This window comes from Saccostrea cucullata, unplaced genomic scaffold (assembly GCF_032062105.1).
Source record: "Saccostrea cucullata isolate Sc308-1 unplaced genomic scaffold, CSIRO_AGI_Scuc_v1 ctg5174, whole genome shotgun sequence".
NCBI lineage: Eukaryota > Metazoa > Mollusca > Bivalvia > Ostreida > Ostreidae > Saccostrea > Saccostrea cuccullata.
This window is the reverse complement of record NW_026930910.1, coordinates 9,840-33,822: the sequence shown is the minus strand read 5'-3', so window position 1 is coordinate 33,822 and position 23,983 is coordinate 9,840. Positions and strand designations below refer to the sequence as shown.

General features: G+C 33.3%; 3 long non-coding RNA genes across 3 annotated transcripts; 1 reads left to right on the top strand and 2 right to left on the bottom strand.

Annotated features, from left to right (window-relative positions):
* Positions 1–531: 531 nt before the first annotated feature.
* Positions 532–5,538, bottom strand: LOC134230553 (uncharacterized). The gene is made up of 3 exons (XR_009984376.1): positions 4,775–5,538; positions 3,715–3,908; positions 532–1,530 (listed from the first exon to the last, which is right to left on the bottom strand). It is a non-coding gene; the product is annotated as an uncharacterized LOC134230553 (long non-coding RNA).
* An 11,103-nt stretch (positions 5,539–16,641) lies between these two features.
* On the bottom strand, positions 16,642–20,838 carry LOC134230551 (uncharacterized). The gene is made up of 3 exons (XR_009984374.1): positions 20,724–20,838; positions 19,043–19,129; positions 16,642–17,376 (listed from the first exon to the last, which is right to left on the bottom strand). It is a non-coding gene; the product is annotated as an uncharacterized LOC134230551 (long non-coding RNA).
* A 1,448-nt stretch (positions 20,839–22,286) lies between these two features.
* On the top strand, positions 22,287–23,672 carry LOC134230552 (uncharacterized). Its single transcript, XR_009984375.1, has 2 exons — positions 22,287–22,364; positions 23,495–23,672. It is a non-coding gene; the product is annotated as an uncharacterized LOC134230552 (long non-coding RNA).
* The last annotated feature ends 311 nt before the right edge of the window (positions 23,673–23,983 follow it).

The following is a 23,983-nucleotide window of genomic DNA, read 5'->3' as shown; positions in this document are numbered from 1 at the left end:
TCCTTCCTAGCGATAAGCAAAAGATTAAATGTTTCTGTCTAGATTGTCAACTTTGCTAACATTCTCTTTTTCGATTTGTCTCAAAAACCCTTATTTGAATTCTTTAATTTGGTGTGAGCATGAGGTCTAAAGGGTACTCTCTCTAACAGCATTCTTGAAATCGTATCCACAACAGTTTAACTTCCAATATTATGACTTTTGATATCGGATATATCATGTTTGTTGCAATTATGTTTGTGAAACGTGTCATACTACAGAAACATAAGTGTTTTGCTACATTACCATCTTAAGAATGCTTTAAAATCATTTAATATACAATATAACTAGGTAAATAAAATAAACAAATTATATAATAATTCAAAAAATCCAAATGTATTTATAATAATGATGAACAATCTTCATTAGTTGCAATCAGTAAGTAGAACAATACTTTTATAATAAACGCACAGAAATGTGTTGTGTATGTTTCGAATTTGAAGCTTTCCACTAGCAACTGATGGTACCTCAATAGGAGTGTAAAATTCTCTGAAAGGTATATTGTGAACATATTACATATGGCTGTGTATTTTTTTTAGCGGCTTTGGCAGAATGCAGCAATCACTAAATCAAGTACAAAGCTAAAAGTCTTGTACATAAACATAAATAAGAATATCTACGCTTACTTATTCAAAAGTCAATTTCCACCAAATATTGTACAAGCTAAATATAATACATTTACAGCATTAAAGAAACAAATCTCTTTGAAGGTATTGCCCTGCATAAGAACAATTTGAATCCCCTACACTAAGGATGCTCTGTGCCAAGTTTCACTTTGGTTCTGGAAAATGATATTGTGAAATTTTAGACAATGATGATAATGGATAAAATTATGTTTTTAAAAAATTTACTGGTTCCTTTAGCTCAGATGGGCTAATAAGTATGCAACAGGCACAGTTTTGCAGTTGACATTGAAATGCGACTGGACATCTCTTCAATCTTGTTTTAGAAAACTACATGTACATGCCCTATGTACTGAATTCCTTGGAATCATACACATGTTTATGCCTTTAATTAGTTGTGTGTGCCAAAATAACAATTTTTTTACATTCTACTGTAAAAAATACACATACATGTATTACAAGATCTTATATTCCTGCTGAAGACAGAGGATCTATCTTAATCATTAGAATAAGTAAGTCTAAACTTTGAAAGGGAAGACCTTAATAAAGAGGTCAACATGCTACACAAACAAAATATTATTATATTTAAAAATAACATTTATTCCAATGTAATTACTGGTACATGTATTTCTGTTACAAAAACTATTTCACTTGAAAAACTGAGAGCAATTGATATGTTCATATTTGTGGATTTATGTTGTCAAATTAAAATTTAAAAATGATACACAGTGTGTTTAAAAATTGTCTTCACAAACCAAAACTTGACTTATTTTCACTATGCTGTTTATTCCATGTCACATCCAAACAGATGATCTTCTGGCAAATCATGGTCATGCTTGGCATCAAAATTCAGTATTCAGATGAGTCACACCTATCCAAAAGAAATTGAAATTTTTTAATTTATAATTCTTTTACTAATAAAAAGTGCAATTCATGAGATTATAAATTAGATTATCAAATTGAGAGATAAGATATTGTCACATTTTCTGTGTATAATTTGTAAATTTTAATGTACTCTTTCATCAATTAAAAGAAGTTTACACCAATTAAGGCAGTCATTTATGCTATCCCCTAATAAGACAACATACAAGTGCAAAGTAATCATGCACTAGTGGGTTTAGGATAATGTGCTAGAGTATTTATGACAACATACTAGCACGAGGTGACAATGTGCTAGCATGTACGTCAGTGATAATATGCAAGCACACTGAATCCAACATGCAGTGAAGCTAACACTCAACAGATTGTTTAGAGTTGTGTTTGCATGATATTTTGTTTTGTATAAACACAGCAGCGTATTGTTTAAAGCTGCATTGGAGTGGCAGTCTGTAGAAATTAACATGCTAACACACTACAACTTCACATCATTGGAACACCATAATTTTAAAACTTGCAAACCAATATCTTATGATTACTAACTAGGTAATTGCAACTGTAAATGCTGAATTCATGGTGACAATAATACCGGTAATTCACTGTATATCTGAGAACTGATCAATTATAATAAGGCGTGTCCAGATAGGGCCACTTGCTAAAGCTCAATAGCACTTTCATAAAAGCGTGCCATCTTACCGACACAAAAGACGCCATTAGGCTATCACACAGCTCGCCATCACAACACTGATAAACACTTTTGCACTAACACAAGTTCGCACCACACGCTGTCACACTAACACACAGCACACTGTCACGCTAATACAATTTCACACAACAAAATATCAGGCTAACACGAGTTCACACAACACACTATCATGCTAACACAAATTCACAAACACCCTGTCTCGCTAACACAAGTTCACACAACACGCTGTCTTGCTAACACAAGTTTTACACAACACGCAGTCTCGCTAATACGAGTTCATACAACACACTGTCTAGCTAACACAAGTACACGCAACACACTGTCACGCTTAGATGAATTCACACAACACACTGTCACACTAACATGAGTTTACACAACACGCAGTCTCACTAACACGAGTTTACACAATACACTGTCACGCTAACACGAGTTTACACAATACACTGTCACGCTAACACAAAGTCACAAAACAGGCTGTCTCACTATTCACTAACACAAGTTCGCACCAAATGCTGTTGCGATAACACACTGTCATCCTCATACCATTTCACACATCACACTGTCCTCTGTCAGGCTAACACGAGTTCACACAACACACTGTCACGCTAACACAAATTCAAAAAACATGCAATATCGCTAACACGAGTTCACATAACACGCAGTCTGGCTAACACGAGTTCACACAACACACTATCTGTCTAACACCAGTTCACACGACAAATTTTCAGGATAACAAGTTCACACAACACACTGTCACGCTAACACGAATTCACACAACATGCTGTCTCCTTAATAAGAGTTCACACAACACGCTGTCTCGCTAAACATGAGTTTACACAACACGCAGTCTCGCTAACATGAGTTTACACAACACACAGTCTCACTAACACGAGTTTACACAACACGAAGTCTCGTTAATTCGAGTTCAATCAACACTCTGTCTAGCTAACACGAGTTTACACAACACACTGTCACACTTACACTTTATACACGATTTCACACAACACGCTCTCCCGCTAACACGAGTTTACGCAACACATCGTCAAGCTAACAAGAATTCACACAACCCACTGTCAGGCTAACACAATTAAGTTCACAAAACACACTGCCTTGCTAACACAAATTCATACAACACACTGTCTCGCTAACACAAGTTCACACAACACACTCACATTGCTGAGTTTAAAGTAAAGGTCTACCCTAATTTGAAGAGGTTTAACACTAACATATCTCTATATTAGTAAAGAGCTTCAAATTTAAGACAAAAATTTATGCAGTAATGTTCCTTAACATGCATCTGGCATATAAAATGAATGAGACCTTAAAAACCTCACAGTACATGTTTACTTAGCTAAGTAAAGGTCTAAATTGATGCTATTCAACAATATATATCAACATCTCTAAGTATGTGAATGAGTGAAATTCTCAAATAAATATTATAAATCAAAGTATCAATAAGAAGCTGAACCTTACGTTGCAGGTTCCAATCCCATTGCTAAATGCTTTAGACAGGTTACTCCTATGAGACTGCATAAACCAAGATTCTGTGTCACGGTAGGTGTAAATTAGCACAAAATGGATCTCATACTTCTTTAAGGGCAATAAGTGCTGAGTACAAATCTATATTTGCAGCTAATACCATCCCAAGTGGTGGCACCATGAAATGACTGAAAAATGTATGATTAAGGCAAATAAACAAACATTAAACCATTACAGCAGTCTTATCAAACAAAAAAGCAAACTTTCTAATATTACAATTTTTTTAAACAAATTTCTTTTGCAATTTAACTGAGCAATATTTGTCCTTTTTTGTCAGTAAAGTATATGATATTAAATAATTAAGACTTTTTGAGAACATCTATTTATAGCGAGTCCAGACAGCAGCACAAATTCCTGCCCATGATTCGAGCTCTTATGATAAGACCTTGGCAAAAGAAGATTTTGACTTGCACATTGCTCCACACAATTTTTCCGCAGTGTACTTTGGACCCACGGTGCTTAGCTTCTTTAACATGTTTAAGCTACATTCAAAATTCATTTCTATTTAATTTGAATTAGCTATCCTTACTCATGTTCACATTGAGCTAATGGGAAGTAATTTAATGAGCAGTGAATTCATTCGAATTAAACATTTGAATAAACTCTCAGTGTGAACACTGAGCATGGATGCACCAAATGTCAAATGCGGCTTGACAAGCACAATCTAAATTAAAACTAAATAAGTATATATATCTGCCCTTACCCTTACAGTCACACTGTCAATATATAATTAGTTGAATATATTCTGTAACATTAAGTGCAGTTTGAATTATAGAGTATGATCACTATGATAGATAGTAGGACTGTTGAAATTACATCCTCAAATTTAAAAAAAATAAAATATAAAGCTGTGGGGATTTACAAGGTAAACAGAGAGCGTCTGAACTGTAAAACAGATAATATATCGGTGTGTCTGTGTATTTCTAATAACATCAATGTATGTCACTGTCATGTAATCAGTAGTGTAAATTTTAAGTAATAAAAATATTCTAACCTTCATTCCAATGGTCCAAGCCAATCATACATTAAAATGTCGCCGTCAGCTCTTTCATCACTCGATACAATTATCACTGGGGAATCCGAAGCAGAGTCAAGAGTGTTCATCCTTGTTAATGTGACAGTCAGAATTTCCTCGTAAACAATTCACACAAGATTCTTAGAATATATGAATCGGGATAATTCTGCTTAGAATAATGTTCCAGAGAAGTGAGAAAGTACTTCGTATCTGCAGATTAAATGAGTGTACATGTCTACAAACGGATTCTTTGTGAGAAAATGTTCAACTTCACAAATCATTCTATTTTCAGTTTGTAAACCATGGCAAACATGTGTCCGACGTCGACTCGAAGGGGCACACTAAAAACGGGATATACTAGAGACCTGATATTTACCTGACGTTTTAATTTTTAATTAAATGGTAATATTGAGTATTTTAAATTACTTATGTACAGACTTTATGACTTCGAGGCATATGCTATACAAAAATTCAATTGTTTGGAACATTTACAGACAAATTTGAATCAGGTCAAATCAGTGTTTAGTACATCGCGTCTTTAGTACCTTCCTATTTCCCACAATGCCGCGCGTTGTTTACAAACAAGCGCGAAAAAATCCTCTAAACTAGGTACTAATTATTGTTGTGTACATCATCACATTTTAAAATTATTTGAATAAAAAGAAAACAAAGAAACACCGAATCAAAGCTATATCTTTTAGATGCATCAACTAAAAATGTGCACATGTATGCAGTAAAGGCTTGGCTGGTTATAGTAGACAACTTGTTCCTGAAAGGTTTCTCACATACATGTACTTGTTTTATAAAAAAAAATCAATTAAATATAGCTGGAAGTTTATTTCTTTTTATATCAAATGACAAGATTTTATAAGTTCGAAATTATTTCAGTCAAACTTTTTCATAATATACCAATATTTTTAGCTATCAGAAAAAAGCGTGTATGAGCTATTAACCCCTAATTATAGGGGCCAGCCCCTTTTCATTAATCAAATATGAAAGCTCTTGTAATTACCAAAAACTTTTGTTATATATTTCTAACCAAATTATTCTCGGTTTAAAAGTAATTACACAAAAAGTAGCAAAAATTCAAAGAAAAAAAATTACTAAAATTTGCCGTTTTATAGCTTCCAAACTTTAGGAAATCAGCTTATAATTTTATCGTTCTGCACATCTACAATGTATTGGCTACAAGTTCTCCAACTTTCGTGTAAATATCTTACGTCGTTTTTGAGATTTTTAGTGGAAACGAGACATCAAAATTATCAATTAAAGGGCAATAACTCACAATTAAAGGCATGCATCAAAAAATTGAAAACAGGTGTAAATAGGTTTAATTACAAGGTATCTAACCTGAAAGTTTCATAAAAATCAGTCCAAAGATCTTTGAGAAATCGCCTGTCAAAAATCGAGCGGGAAAAAAAAATAATTGTAAGAAACAGTAGAATAACAGTAGGGTCTTCCGAAGGAAGCGGAAGACCCTAATAATAATAATAGACTTATTGTTCACAGAACAATAAGAGGTCTTTCCACCTTCTTTGAATTTTAAATTTGTTTTATACCTGACTCCTAAAAATTAAATTCCATGAAAAGAAACCAGAACTCTCTTAAAGCATAGAAAAAATGAAAATTAAAAACAGAAAATCAATTACCTTGACCTTTGACCTTGAAAAAATATTCAAGGACAAAGGTCAAGGGTCACAATGCAGTTGCCCCCATGTTTCTATGACTTATAGTTTTCAAGTTATAAGGTGTAATAGTAAGTACAAAGAAATTAAAGGGCAATAACTCATATAAGGGGTCATCAGATCCATTTGCACTTATACAGTGAAGTAAGGCCTAAAGACCCTTAAGATATAAGTGAAGTTTGGTGTCTCTACAGTCTACGGTTTCGGAGGAGTAGCGATAACAAGGTTTTTTGCACAAGAGGCAATAACTTTTAAAAGGGTTAATATTAGGGGACAAAAGTGAAATCTTTGAAACAGTTTTAAGAGTACATATTAATGATGCATAGACATTAAGTATATGTTAAAAGACAAAAGAGATATAAAAAGAAATAAATTTTCCATTTTTGGAATGACCTTGACCTTTGACCTTTACATGAATTTTAAGGTCAAAGGTCAATGAATCTTATGCAGTTGGTCCCATGTCTCTACGATTTGTCGTTTTCAAAATTTTTAATTATTTGTAATATTCAAAAAGTTTCAGGGGCAATAACTCATTGAAGGTGTCACCGAATGCTTTTGCAATGCATAGATTGAAGAGTCCCCATAATTAGGCAAAGCCATTTGTGAAGGTTTCATACCTTTACGGTTTACGGTTTCAGAGGAGTAGCGATAACAAGGGTTTTAAGTACAAGGGGCAACAACTTTTAAAAGGGTCAATCTTAGGGGCCAAGATTTATATCTTCTAAAGAGTTTCAAAAGTACATATTAAAGACATAAGATATATCGTATATATTTAAGGACATAAGACCTATTAAGAGAAATTTATTTCTCATATTTGGAATGACCTTGACCTTTGACCTTGAAATGAATTTGAAGGCAAAAGGTCATTGAATGTTATGCAGTTGGTTTCATGTCTCTACGACTTTTCGTTTTTTAAATTTTTAATTTTCTGTAAAATTTATAAACTTTCAGGGGCAGTTACTCATTGAAGGGGTCAAAGAAAACTTTCGCAATGAATAGATTGAAAAGTCTCCTAAATTAGTTGAAGACAATGGTGAAGGTTTTATATCTCTACGGTTTACGGTTTCTGAGGAGTAGCGATAACAAGCTTTACAGTGAAAGGGGCAATAACTGCATAAGGGGTCGAAGTTAAAACATGGGGGGTCATTTTTCGGAATAATTTTAAATATCCAGTATCATGAACTATAAAGTTTTTCGATAAGTCTTAAGGTGTCAAAACATAAGGTGAGAAATAGAATAATAAAAAACAGAAGCATTTCAAGAGGTCTTTCCACAGAAAGGTGGAAAGACCTAATAATAACTAGAAACTCTTGTTGCTACAGCAACAAAAACGGTCTTCCGTTCTCAAAATTTCTGACACTTTTTTATACCCCCCGCTTGAAAAGCGGGAGGGTATATAGTAATCGGTAATTCCGTCCGTCTGTAAGGCTGTCCGTCCGTCCATCCGTCTGTTACGCTTTGGAGTACCCATTTCTTATCCGCAACTCCTCTTTACACATTACCGTAAAACAATATAATATAGCAAAACATGGGAGGCGGGGGTATTTTTTAATGAGCTCATTGCTCAAAGTACCTCTAGTTATTTAGTTATATTCTGTTGCTGAACAATTACCGTATGTGAACAAGGAAATAAATTTGAGAACATTGGGACTGGTATTTAGTGAATTTTACAAAGCTGTTTCTAATTTATTAAATTTGAATTTATATTTTATGAAAAGCTGAATCATTCAATTTTTTATGAATTCCTGCGACGACCAAAAAGAGACGACTGGCGTTTAAACCCCCTACTTTTCTTACCTGCACTCCAAATCCCAGTACTTTTGTTAGGTTAATGTCTTGATAACCTATGGACTCACCGTTTTTGAGATCTCATCCTGACATGTTCTCTTTTTGAGGACGAAAGTGAATTTTACCTAGACAGTTTTGGATACATTAAACATTGCTAGTCTAAATGAAATATTTGAAGCGTATATCTTATAAGCGACGTTAATGGCAAGGTTAAATGAAGCTAGCATGTATTTTTTAACCGGAATTTGTCGTTTTCGCTTCCTTTTCACCAAATATATTATGGATCTGCAAAAGAGGTGCTATAATGTGGTACACTATTTCATTTTAAAAAGAAAAATTGAAATTTTTAATTTCTTTGATCATTTCTTTGACGATCGGGAGTGACAACTGGCGCATATTATATTTAGAAGCTTAGTGTATTAATCTTTTATCGTTTTTATCGCTATGATAACTTCTTATTTTGAGGAAAGGAATTTTTAGATCACGCGGAAGTATATTTTGCAGTCTGAATAAAATATCTAAAAATCATCGAAAGTACTTTTTCTATAAAAGATATTTATTGGAAAATAAATTATTCAAATTATGCAGTTTCCTCTCATAACCGGAGGTTGCCATTTTTGTTTCCGGTAGGAAATCCGCTGACAATTCAAAACTACAAAAAGGCAATAATATAATGCCAAAAATATTCGAAAAAGAAAAGTTGAATTTTTTTATTTCTTTGATCACTTTCTGTAATGACCGGAAGTGACGGCTAACTTTTTAATCCCAAGTGGATGTGTCTACTAATCGAAGATCTATTACTCCTATAAGTTTGGTGTCTTAATCTCTCACCGTTTCTGACATCTCTCTATGATTACTTCTCATTTTGAGGACAAGAAATCACGCGACCGGAAGTAAAAGTTTACAAAGATATTTGGGTTTACTCTAAACGTTTGCAGTCAAAGTAACATATCAAGAAATCATTTCAAATACTTTATCTATTATAAAAAAAATATTCATAGGGGAAATTTACTAAAATTATGTAGTTTTCTTTTATAACCGGAAATTGTAGGTTTTGTTTCCGGTGGGACTGACATATTTCAAAACTTCAAATAAAATGCTATAAAGTGATGCAAAAAAGTTTCAAAAAAGAAAAGTTTAATTTTTTGTTTTCTTTTATCACTTCCTGTGACGACCGGAAGTGACGGCTGACAATTTTAACCCAATTAGGCTTGCCTACTTATGAAGATCTATTACTCAAATAAGTTTGGTGTCTTGATCTCTTACCGTTTTTGAGATATGACTCGGACAAAATATTTTTGAAAAAGACGGAAATCGGACATATCTGACGACCGGAAGTGAATTTTGAAAAAGTTAAGAAAACTTTCTAAGCGTATATTCATTCTCCATTATCCCTGAAAATTTCAAGAAGATTCGTCCAGTCATCTCTGAGAAATCGCCAAGAGAAGAAAAGGGAACAAAAATAATAAAAACCGGAAATTGTCGGTTTTGTTTCCGGTGGGACTGACATATTTCAAAACATCAACTAAGATGCTATAAAGTGATGAAAAAAAAGTTTCAAAAAAGAAAAGTTAATTTTTTTTGTTTTCTTTTATCACTTCCTGTGACGACCGGAAGTGACGGCTGACAATTCTAACCCAATTGGGCTTGCCTACTTATCAAGATCTATTACTCATATAAGTTTGGTGTCTTGATCTTTTACCGTTTCTGAGATATGACTCGGACAAAATATTTTTGAAAAAGACGGAAATCGGACATATCTGACGACCGGAAGTGAATTTTGAAAAAGTTAAGAAAACTTTCTAAGCGTATATTCATTCTCCATTATCCCTGAAAATTTCAAGAAGATTCGTCCAGTCATCTCTGAGAAATCGCTAAGAGAAGAAAAGGGAACAAAAATAATAATAACTAGTGCTAATTGTAACGGGAACCGTTACAGATGTTCCCAAACGCTCCCCAACTCCCTTTTAGTGCCATATTCCCTGTAATATAGTATCTATGAAAGCATTCAGTCCAAAAGTATTAAAAATCACTCATTCAAGTGTATTTCTAATTTCATTCGTTCTAAATGCACGCACGTGCGTGCACGTGCATGACACGCACGTGCATGATGACCATACCTTCTTGTAGGAGTCCCTTATATTTATCTATGTTCTGAATCTCATCCTGTTTGGTTGAAAAACAAGGGAGTTATAGCCATTTCAAGTTTCAGCCAATCAGATTGCAGCACACGTGCATGCGCGTGATTTCATGATTTTTTTTTATATCGCATTGTAGGATATCCTAATAAATGTCTATGTTTTAAATTTCAAAGCATTTCGTCGAAAAACAAAGGAGATATAGTCATTTAAAGTTTCAGCCAATCAGATCGCAGCACACGTGCATGCGCGTAATTTCTTGAAATTTTTTGTATATCATATTGCAGGACATCCTAATGTATGATTATGTTTTAAATTTCAAAGCATTTCGTCAAAAAACAAAGGCGATATAGTCATTTAAAGTGTCAGCCAATCAGATTGCAGCACACGTGCATGCGCGTGATTTCATGAATTTTTTTCTATATCATATTGTAGGATATCCTAATTCATGACTATGTTTTAAATTTCAAAGTATTTCGTCAAAAAACAGAGAAGATACAGAGATTTTTGATTTAGCCAATCAGAGCAAAGCGCACGTGCATGCGCGTGAGTTCGTGCTAATTTGACAGTGTCACATTATCTACATTATTAATATATCTTTATATACTAAGTTTCAAATCATTTCATTAAAAAATATTAAAGTTATAGCTATATTAAGTATATAAGTCATTTCACGTGTTGCACGCGCACGCACGTGCATGCGTATGCGCGCAAAATGACCTTCGTTCCGCACACCTACACTACACACCCATTAACCCTAAAAAGGTTTTAGGTCAGTTGGGTGAACAGTTTCTGAGAACACTTCCGGACAAAAAAGTACCGGAGAACAAATAAGAAAAAAAAAGAATAATAATAATAATAACTAGTGCTAATTGTAACGGGGACCGTTACAGATGTTCCCCAAACGCTCCCCAACTCCCTTTTGGTGCCATATTCCCTGTAAGCTTCATTAAATAGGACAAAATCTATGCATTGAGACTTTAACAACGCCAAGTTCATTCAAATTTTAGCATTGGACGCGTGCACATGTGAATGCATGTGCGTAATGACCATATCATCTTGTCTACACAATCTATACATTTTAATATACTAAATATTAAAGTATTTTATCCAAAAGTATTTAAAAATACGCTCATTCAAGTGTATTTTTGATTTAACTCATTTCACGTGCACGCACGTGCATACATGAGCATGGTGTCAATATCTTCTTGTAGACGTTCATTACATCTATCTATGTTCTAAATCCCACTCCGTTTGGTTGAAAACCAAAGCAGTTATAGCTGTTTAAAGTTTCAGCCAATCAGATTACAGCGCAAGTACACGCACGTGTATACATGTGCATGGCAACCATATCATGTTGTAGAAGTTCATTATATCTATCTATGTTCCAAATCCCATCCTGTTTGGTTGAAAACCAAGGGAGTTATAGCTATTTAAAGTTTAAGCCAATCAGATTGCAGCGCACGTGCATGCACGTGATTTTATGACAAATGCTATATATATCATGTTGTAGGATATATTAATGCATGGCTATGTTCAAAATTTGATAGGATTTCGTCGAAAAACAAGAAAGATATAGAGACTTTAGTTTCAGCCAATCAGAGCAAAGCGCACGTGCATGCACGTGAGATCTTGCTATTTTTACCATGTCATTATGTCTATATTGCTAATAAATAATCAAATTATGAGTTTCAAAGCATTTCATCAAAAAATAAAAAAGTTACGGCTATATCTATTATATTGGTCATTTCACGTGTTGCACGCGCACGCTCTTGCAAGCACGTGCGCGCAAAATGACCTTGATTCCACAAATCTACATAACATGTCTACTGACCCTAAAAAGGTTTTACCTACATCGGATGAACAGTTTACAAGATCACTCCCGGACAAAAAAGTACCCAGGAAGAAGAAGAAGAATAATAATAATAAGAAACAGAGTAAAAACAATATGTTCCCCAACTTCGTTTGGGGAACATAACTAGGGCTAATTGTAACGGGAACCGTTACAGATGTTCTCCAAACGCTCCCCACCTCTCTTTTGGTGCCTTATTCCCTGTAAGCTTCAATAAATAAGACGAACTCTATGCCTTTCAGACTATAATAATGTTTTCCAAGAAGTATATTCAGTATATTCAAATTTATGCATTGCACACATGCGCATTTGAATGCATGTGCGTAATGACCAAATCATCTTGTCTACACTGTTTATATACTAGAAATTACAGCGTTTTATCCAAAAGTATTAAAAAATACGTTTTAATCTAGTGTATTTGTAATTTTACTCATTTCACGTGCACGCACATGCATGCATGTGCATGTCGACTGTATCATCTTGTAGGAGTCTGTTATGTTTGTCTATGTTCTAAATCCCATACTGTTTTGTTGAAAAACAAGGGAGTTATAGCCATTTAAATTTTAAGCCAATCAGATTGCAATGCACGTGCATGCGCGTGTTAACATGACAATTGTTATACATCATATTGTAGTACATCCTTAAGTATACCTATATTTTAAATTTCATAGCATTTCGTCAAAAAACAGAAAAGATAATGAGATTTTTGTTGCAGCCAATCAGTGCGAAGCGCACGTGCACGCGCGTGAGTTCGTGCTAATTTGACAGTGTCACATTATCTACACTATTAATATATCCTTATTAAATGAGTTTTAATATATTTCATCAAAAAATGTTAAAGTTATGGCTATATAAAGTATATCCGTCATTTGACTCATTTCACGCGCCCGCACGTGCATGCGTATGCGCGCAAAATAACCTTCGTGTTGCACACCTACACTACACACCTATTAACCCTAAAAAGGTTTTAGCTCAGTTGGGTGAACAGTTTCTGAGAACACTCGCGGACAAAAAAAGTACCGGAGAACAAAGAAGAAAAAAAAAAATAATAATAATAATAATAAGAAACCGAGTAAAAACAATATGTTCCCAAACTCCGTTTGGGGAACATAATAAGAAGAAACAGTGGAATCACTATAAGGTCTTCCGTCTGAAACGGAAGACCTTAATAAGAAACAGAGTAAAAACAATATGTTCCCCAACTTCGTTTGGGGAACATAATAAGAGAATTAAAGTTATCAAGCAAGATCCCTGCAATGTTGACAATTCAATCCCCATACATGCCACTTTTCGGAACAAAATGTGCAGGCAACGGTATTCTATGGGCAAGCGGCCTTGATAACACAATCATGAAAATGGATAAAAGCGAAAATCTTTTACAAAAGATAGAAAACGTTGATACTCCTGCACGTTTTACAATAAATGCATTGGGAGATTTACTGTTTGTTGCACTAAAACCGTCGGGAACTATAAATATGTTCAGGGACGGAAAATTTTCACGATATTTATCTTTAAAATATTGGATTACTGTAGGTCTTTGTTTTGCTGGATATGACAATGTATTAGTGAGCATGCGATCTGCACATCAAAAACAGAGCAGGGTGACAAAGTTTTCGAAGCAAACGGAAGTACAACGAATCCAATACGACAGTCAGGGACTGCCTTTGTTTTCTACAGACAACAACATGCTTCTTCCTTTGACAGTTAACGGAAATGGAGATGTTTGTGTGGTGGACGTAGCTAAAAATGTCGTTGTTGTCGTTGATGATTCAGGAATATTTAGATTCAGATACAATGGTAACATCGCCAACCAGTCAAAATACAAAGAATTTTCTCCACTATACATTGCTGCTGATGTCAACCATATGATTCTCATAAGTGACAGTACCAATAATATTGTCCATGTAATTGACTGTGATGGTAACTTTGTCCGTTACATCGAACATCCATGTAGTGGAGGGCTGAGTATTGATTCCGACCACAATTTAGTTGTTGGAGAGGCTGAAACAGGTCTAATTAGGTTCATTAAATATTAGAAATGTATAACGTTAACAGAGTATATTTAATGCTTTGTTGTTAGAGAAATATTTTTATGGATAATTGAGACAGGGTTTTTTTAAACATAATTTTACAAAGTGCATGTGAAAATTTCAAAATGTTTTGTCTCATAAATGAGATAAATTCCATGTGTAACAATCAAACATTTGATTTTTTAGTTGATTTTTTTTTTGTTCCCTTCGCCTGTCGTTTGTAACTCAGTGACTAAGGATGCAAGACGTCATGGGTGAGGGATAAGGACCTGATAAATGAGCAGTGTCGTATTGAAACATGCATTTGATTAAATAGCACTTTTGGAGAAACTTTGACAGTCTTACTCTCTGTCAGAATATTTTATTTAATCCCTTCTCTATTTTTTAACAGACAAAGGAGTATTCCTTTTAAACGCAGTTTTTAAATGAAGTTTTGTCGTGTTATCACTTTAATTCATTAAAATCTTTACAGTATTCCATTGTAAAAAATTTAAAAGTGCATTACGTCACTGCTTTCATAGTTTCACTGCATATAAAAAGCAATTTTTGACTCTAGGGCGGATAGATAACTTACACAGGCAAAAGTGGCTCGCATGAACTTCATATGAAATTCGCATGAATATCGTGCGAATTCTTTGCATGAAAAGGAGACGAAAAGGACCACACATGATATTCGCATGAAAATATCATGCGATTTTGACATGAAATTCGCACGAATATCATGCGAATAAAAATTCGCATGAAATTCATATGAATATTTTTGCTGCTTTCTTTACAGATTTTCATATGAATTTCATGCGAATTTCATGTAAATATCATGATATATTCATATCAAATCCATGTGATGTAATTTATATATTTTTCCTAGTATATTGGACTTTCAATTCTTTTAATCCATTTGATGAAAAGTATTAGGAAATTCTAATACTTAGATCTGTATATGAATTTGTACAACTAATCATCAACGTTTCACTGTTACTGTATTCAAAAAAATGCAATAAGTACAATCTCAAAATCTGATCCAGCAAATGACTTAATGAGCTTTATCTAAATCTTAATTTGAAACTGCTTAATTTTAACACATGCAGATTTTGAGGAAGCACCACTATGATTATCCAAGTTATTCTTTTGATGAACAAACAACTGGACACATTCTGTTTCTTAATCTTCTTTATTGAATGCTTCAATTCTTTTTAACATTCTCTGCTCAAGGGCCACCCATCTGTCTGGAGATTGTTTCATCTGCAAGAGAAAATAATTGTAATGAATACTGGGTACCGGTAAATGAAATGCAGTCATGAATTTTACAACTGCATTTCCAAAGTCAATATTTCCCTACTTATCAAGATAACATAAAATATGAACAAAAGTAGATATAGCAATCTCATATTACCCCTAAGTTCAATTTGGTAAAAGGTTGAATTTATATTGCCTACATTGTAAATGATATTTAAAAAATTAAAAAACATACATCATAAATTATAATGATTTCAAAATCATACATCATAAATCATAATTAAAAGTATAATTATAATGTTTCTTAAGTATAAAATTATTGACAAAAAATGAAAACAATTTTCCTGCAAATGACTTTAAACTTAAAAACAATCTTGTGTCAGGTATCAATTAAACCTTGAGATAATTGTCCCTGTTTCATTGACCTATATGTGATGATGCAATTTGTATCGTTGCAAGGGAATTTAAAAGCAAAATTTACCTACCATTGCATCTATGTTCCTTCTGAACACACGCCAGAAATCTGTCAGTGTGGCTGTGGTAGCTGGATTTTTTCCTGAACAATTTGAGTCCATCAGCGAAAGATCTCTGTAAAGCAAAGAACAGAAATAAATCTAAAAATATTATTAAGACTAGTCATGAATTTTATATCTTCAAAGTTCAACTTTTTAAAGGAATAAGTTTGAATCTGTTTTACTATTTAAACCGTCATGGAAATATTATGCACTAATTTTGCCTCTGTTATCAAAGATTGTTGGGTTTATATTGTTTTTGTGCTGTTATATCCATCTTTCTGTCTTAATATTTAACCTTTAAACACATTACTTATGAGTGGGTGGGGCTATGGCTTCATATTCCACAGATGTATTTCATGTAACAAGAACTTTATCGGGGTACTATAAAATTTGACCTCTTGACCTTGATATTAGGGTTTGATCCACTTTTACAAAAAAAATCCCTAAACTTTAACCTAGGCTAATAATTTTGAACAGTTAGTGCTATCAATCTGATACTTCACATTATTTTGTAATCATTGTGACAAGACCATTCAATAAGTTTTTTTTTACCTTAAAATTGGTCTTGACCTAAGAGTTTGACCCACTTTTATAATCTAGGCCATAACTTTTTAACAGTTAATACTAAAATTCTCATATTTCACAGGTTAAATTATTCCTTATGACAAAACCTTCCTTCAGATGCTAACAATTTGACCTTTTGACCTTGACCTTTAAGTTTGCCTTGCATTTCAGTCCTCGCTTTAAGATGTCATATAGGCATATATAAAGGCGTAAACATAGGATAAAATAATATATGTATGCATAAGTTTATTTGCTGAGTACCTAAGAGCAGAAAAAGATGACTGTCAAAGAATTACTGCATTTTTTATATGTCTTCTATAACATCAGAACCTATTACTGGGTACCCAGGGGCAAAGTAATGTACAATTTTGGAAATGGAACTCTTTAATACTCATTATAAGTATATACTTTAAATGTACTTAGTTTGTTTGCATTCTATCAAGAAGCACTTTTACCATGCAAAATTTGGTTGATAATGGTTCAGTCAGTAATGGATAATTTGTTACTGATGGGACACACAACAACTGATGAAAAGAGAAGCAATAGGTCTAAAAACAAATAACAATAAATTGACACTTGCATCCCTCAAGTGTCCATATTAATGAAATTAAATTTCAATCCTTACCAATGCATAAGAGTCACCTTGAAGTTGGTCTTCTTCTCTGAATCGGTCATTCGGATGGTGATAACCAGAAATTGCCGAGAAGTCAGGTATACCCCTGCAGTCGAGCCTTTATTGGCATTTACTCCACATTCTTCTCTTGTGTCACTAGCTGAAATGTATCATATTATTGAGAATCTCACAAATTTAAGAATTTTTTATAAGCTGGTATTTTTACAATTGTACTTTTTTTTATAAAATGCATTTAAAGTTTCGATCAACAATGCATGAAATCAAAATGAAAAATTTTACGACAAATTTTGACCAAAAACAGGATATGTTTGTGAAACACTGATGCCCCCGTATGACAACATAGCAAAGATTAAACTTTTCTTAAATGCAAATTTAATTAATAGGTACCAAAAGTAGGATATTCTCACTGGAAAGCAATTGTGAAATTTGAAAGCAGGCCATTATTAAAGTTTTTTTTCAATAAGTACAAAAATCTCCAAGGTCAAGTCCTAAAGGCTAAGTTACTAATTGGTATCCAATGAACGGTCTTGCCACATAGAATTACTTATGTAGAGTATGGAAGCCCTAGCCCTAACCTTTCAGAAGTTATGGCCAAGGTTAATTTTCTTTAAAAGTAGGTCAAACTCCATGGTCAAGGTCAAAGGGTCAAAGTTCTTGTTATCAAATAAAAGGTCTTGTCACAAGAATTAAATATGTAAAATATGAAAGCACTAGCCCTAACCCTTTGAAATATATGGTCAAGGCTTGTTTTTTAAAGTAGGTCAAACTCAAAGGTCAAGGTCAAAGGGTCAAAGTGCTTGGTATCCAATGAAGGGTCTTCTCACAAGGATTACATATGTGAAGTATGAAAACCGTATCCCTTACCGTTCAAAAGTTATGGCCAAGGTTCAAGTTTTGCATAGGTACAGAAATCTACAAGGTCAAGGTCAAAGGGTCAAGGTTGTTGGTATCCAGTGAAAGGTCTTTCAATAAAAAATACACATGTGAAGTATAAATGTCCTGGTGTCTACTGTTCAAAAGATATGGCCAAAGTAAAAGTGTAAAATTATCATGTAAAAGTGAGTCAAACTCCAAGGTCAAGAGGTCAAATTTGGTAGTACCCAAAGAAAGGTCTTGTCACAAGGAATACACATGTGAAATATGAAAGTCATGGCTCCAATAAATCAAAAGCTATGGGCAAGGTTAAAGTTTTTGAGGACAAACAGACAGACAGAGAGACAGACGGACACGACAAAAACTATAAACTGTACCCCAACACTTTGTTTACGGGGGCATAAAAAGGGCTAACTTAAGCTTCTGGCTTAGGTGAGAAAAATTCGATGAAATATTCCCAGCTTAGTCATAATTGGTCACGAGATTAAATTCCATAAAGCCCGAAGTGTTTCTATGTAAAACTTTGATTGGCCATTGTGGACCCGCCCTTCCCCTGGGGGTCATGATTTGAATAAACTTGAATCTACACTACCTGAGGATGCTTCTCTGTAAGATTCATCTTTCCTGGCACAGTGGTTCTTGATAAGAAGATTTTTAAATCATACCATCAAATTTTCATTATTTCTGAATTATCTCCCCTTTGATATGGCATGGCCCTTCATTTGAACTAACTTGAATCCCCTTCACCTAAAGATACTTTGTGCAACGTGTGGTTGAATTTGGCCCACTGGTTCTTGAGAAGAAGTCGAAAATGTGAAAAGTTAATGACAACAACAACGACGACAGACAGACAATGGACAAACTTTGATCAGAAAAGCTCACTTGAGCCTTCGGCTCAGGTGAGCTAACAAAAAATATTATAAAATACTTACATGTACTTTTGACAAATTGGGAAAATTAAGGAGTTAGGACTACTCTGGTACTTGAAATCTGATCCTTGTGATGACAAGTAACTGTGCCTATACAGAGAAACTAAAAAATGTCAGGTACTGTAGGTTCAATAACATTTCCCAAATGAAAAAGAAATCTAACAAAATACTTGCAAAATATCTTCAAAACACTAACAAATCATACTTTTATATTTTCTTAGTATGTTTTGAAAGTGTTGCATTTAATGAAACATCAATGCAAGACTTTACAGGATGGAGTGGCATGGTATTTTGTTAATGTTTCATTACATTGTTGGTGTTTTATTAATGTTTCTTTACACTCTGCAAAATGAAATTGCATTTTGAAAGTGTTTCATTATACTTGTCTGAATCAAAGTAATATTTTGTTAGCATTTCATTTGATTAACAGACATGTTTAGGGTTGAATTATCTAGGTGCAGTAAAATCTTCCAAGAACAACTTATCTATTTTCATCCTGTGTTACTAGTTTTGCGCCAATTTTCAAACCACCAGCACTAGGTCAGAGAGAAACATAGAGATTGATGAAGGGACATGTAAAGTATATACATGTATATTGATCCCTGATTGGAAAAAGCATAATCAGGATGTATCTGGATATAACAGAGGTATTTATTTATTGCATGACTAAAAGTTCTTTTATGCTGGACTACAGTAACCTTCAATCTGTGAATGTGGATGTGTACATATATGGCCTGTTTTTATTGGGGTTTTGTTCATGTTAAGATTGACCTTTAATCCATATACTACCCAGCTTATATCAGTTTTAAGCACTGGATTAAATGATGAATTATAATTATACTTGAAAATTCTGTGAAAATGTATGTGATTGGAGAAGTGGCCAATGGCTTAAGAATTATATCTCTCAAGTTTTTAAATGTTGGAATGGTGTGCTATTGTCTATTGAAGAATAATGTCAATCCTGGAATTCAAAATACTGTGAAGCAAGGTGTTTATAATGTTTCAATATGAGATTGTGTTTAGATGTTTTCAAAGACTTGTGAATTTGCTAATTATAATTTTAAAAATTCAAATTTAGTGGTTTATTGATGATTTGTTGCTTATGATTTGTTAGTAGTTTGTTAGTGTGTTTCGTAAGTATTTTGTTAAAGCGTTTTGTTAGTAGCTTGTTAGAGTGTTTCGTAAGTATTTTGTTAAAGTGTTTTGTTAGTGGTTTGTTAGAGTGTTTCGTAAGTAGTTTGTTAAAGTGTTTTGTTAGTAGTTTGTGAAAGTGTTTTGTTAGTAGTTTGTTATAGTGTTTTGTTAGCTCATTTGCATGTGATTTGCTATACTATCAGAATACTTTCAAAACATGTGTTTTGTAAGTAGTTTGTTATAGTATTTTGTTTCCCCCTTTTTTTCATTTGGGTTAGTTCATTATCTCTTTGTCACTTTATTTAAATTAAAAACATGTATTCTATAAATTAACGAAGATTATATACATGTATTTACATTAAAGAAATGCAAGATAAGCAAATATAAGCTGAATGGTTAAGGTTTTGCTACATGTATACATGTAATAACAAAATTGTTATACACGTAATAACAAAATTGTTATTGATTGTTATACATGTACACGTAATAACAAACAATGTATACCACAGGCTCTGCAAAAAATATTTCTCTCTTAGATTTTTTTTCTTACCTGCTTACATGTATCATATTTATAATCTTTGAGAAGCTATCAGTGTGGTATAATGGAGTGCCGTGCATAGATCTGCTTATAACCAGCAAACTATACCTGTGAGTATAGAATACAACATTTAATAAATATTTTCGAATTAATAAATATTTTGTAAATATATGTACAGTACGACTCATTTTAGGGAAGTGACTAGGACTTTCTGTCTTGCATTCCAGATGTAAGTAAGCCTCTTTATATCTGCATACATTTTGGAATGCACATGCACAGGTACTTGTGGACAGGACAGTGGGGTATTTTTTTTTTTGTTGAGGGGTGGAAGGATTTTTTCAAAGGGGGGAGGGTATTATAATGTACATTTTACACCTGCATGTAGTTAAATAACTCAATAGGATACCGGGTGGGGTATGGTTTTTAAAGGAGGAGGTTGATATAAAACTAGGAAAAAATATTTGTATGGATTACCTGAAAAGTTTTTGAAAAAGAAAGGAAAATATTTATCTCAGAACCTGAGAATCCTATCCTACAACATTAGCTTTTCACTGAACATTTTCTATGGTAAAAACACAAACAAACAAAAATTTGGAACTTAATTCTTCTTATTCCTTTTTTTTTTTTTTTTTTTTTTTGCAAATCCAAATGGGAGGGTTGCAATTTACCACCGTAGTTAGAATAATCTTAAGCCCTCACCGGGTACGTAGGACATTAATTTTTATCATTTTAACGATAGAACATCAACATTCTATCTACAACCCCCCCCCCCCACCAAATGCTACGTGTGTTATTTGATTGCTGCAGTTTAATTTTATATACTAGATCCCAATGCAACAGGAATTAAAAACACATTAAAACATTAGGCCTATCAATAGGCCAATAATACTGTAAGAAAAGCAGAGAACCTGTACTAGGCCCATCTTTCATTTTCAACACATAACGTTATGCGTTACCATAGATAATGTTAGATCCACTTGAATCTCATATCTGTTATTAAGCTGTCAACAAATATTCCCAAATAAAGTTATTACATCCGTCTGATATAAAAAGAAGATGAGAATCTTACAAACTTACAGAAAATATGGAGTTGAAAACATTCTGCTCTTTCTTACTTTCTTTCTGCTTTCTAAGTCGCATGATGACGTAATTTGTGACGTACGGCATTCCATAAAAGAACTAGCTTTGGTTCCATAAAGTAAATTTATATCACTTGGTCATCTGCGTTCGTCTTTGAAGTGGAGATGCATTTTTAAGATAAAAATTTGAACGACTAATATTACAAAGATTAAGGTATTTCCCGATTCTTGGATGAATACGAAACCGATTAGCCAGGTTCTACTTGCACTTCCTGTTACAGAAAAAAAAATCCGAGTCAGCAAGAGCTCCTTTCTATGGTTTGTTCTAGACTTTCCTTTTGGCTGATTGTGATATACTTCTTTGAAACAATGGTAAATATGTATGCTTTGTTGATTTTTTGTCATATTTTGTGGTTATAATGCACATTTTTATTGATAATTCAACTTGCAACGAAATCTTTCAGAGTAAATTCGGATTGCGTTCTCATTTCAGGTTCTGCGTAACGCAGTCAGGTGAATCGACTGGTCCTTTTTATGCTTAGTGACATCTATATGAAGGTTTACTAAATTTTGAGTAAGTAATTTAAGGTTATTTTTATTTAAACTAATTGTCATTACAAGTTTCTACATATGTGTCAGAACACAACACACAGACAGTGTTTTTGTTCTGACACATGTAAACACAACTTTTATAGACCAAGTGTATCCCATAAAATAATTTAGACATAGGTCAAACAAAAGGTTCAATCTTCTAGGGGATTAATTTGAGGTCCATGCAAAAAAAAGTGTAACTATATATTGCATTTGATTTATTCACAGTTGAGGTATTCTAATTATTCTGTGCAGATTTTTAAAAAATCAATCTTTTCAGTATTTTACTGTTGTCTGTAATATATTAAAAATTCATCAATTACATGCTTATTGTCATCCAATTGGAACATCACAATTAAAATGAAAATTTTTATCTCATTTATGGTTCAATAGCAGCCCGATATATAGAGTCGCTAGGTCAATAACACACTGTATGGTGTCTGACACATCCCTCTAAAGTCTAATATGCAGTTATGAATCTGTTAAACACATGGTCTTTTCTGTTTCGCTCTAAACATATAGTACCATTTAACATACCGTATAATCCCTTAGGGTATTAACCGCCCCGGGCGCTTAGAAAATTGCAAAAAGTGGGCGGTTATTTTGGAATAGTCTTTATGATATTTAATGTCATATTTTAACTTAAAAAATCCTTTGAAAATAAAAAATGAATACAAAGAACCACTAAAATAATTTCTAACTTTACTGAAAGTGAAGATAATTCAACCAAATGCTAAATTAATATTCATTTTCCACTGAGAAATCGGTTAATAGACAAGTTTTATTTTCACTTTCATTTTTTTTATATGATTCTAGATGATTTTAATCACCGTACAGGGGGCCCTTATTTCCTGACAATTGAAAAATACCCAAGGGGCGCTAATAGGGGCAGGGGCGGTTAATAGGGATTATACGGTACTCAGTAATTCAAGTTGCCAAAACATGGACTTTTCAAGTGATATCATTGAATTTATTGTATTTAATGTCATCCTAATCTAGGAATTGGTCCCTTTGACCTAAACAATTGGAATATTAGTATGGGTAATAGTATTTTATAATAATTAATATAATAATTAAATAATTATTTAATTAATTAATTAATAATCTTTGTAGGAAACACTTGTCAGGACACAAGACTGAAAGAAAGACGTACTGAAAAACTGCCTGTAAACACAACAATCATTAAAGTCAATGCATTACCCAGGAACATCCAAGCAATATGATATCAGAGACTGGCAATTTTTATCACTTGATGTGGCAGAAAAACCTAAATAAATATTGAAATGTTCAATTTCTTTGTTCATTGCTTTTCTCTTGTGTATATGAATATCGCATAATATTTATGCGAATTTCGCACGATTTTTACATGAAAAACTGATAATTTGGAATTCGCATGAATATCATGCGAAATTTCAGTCACATGAAAATCGCATGAATTTCGCATAAATATTATATGAGGACATTCGCATGAAATTCGCATGTGGAACTTTTCGCATGGTTTTTATATGATTTTCGCACGAAATTCATGCGAAAAGGCAATCGCATGAAAATCATGCGAGCCACTTCTCCCTGTGTAAGTATGGATGTATAAAAGAAGGAAAG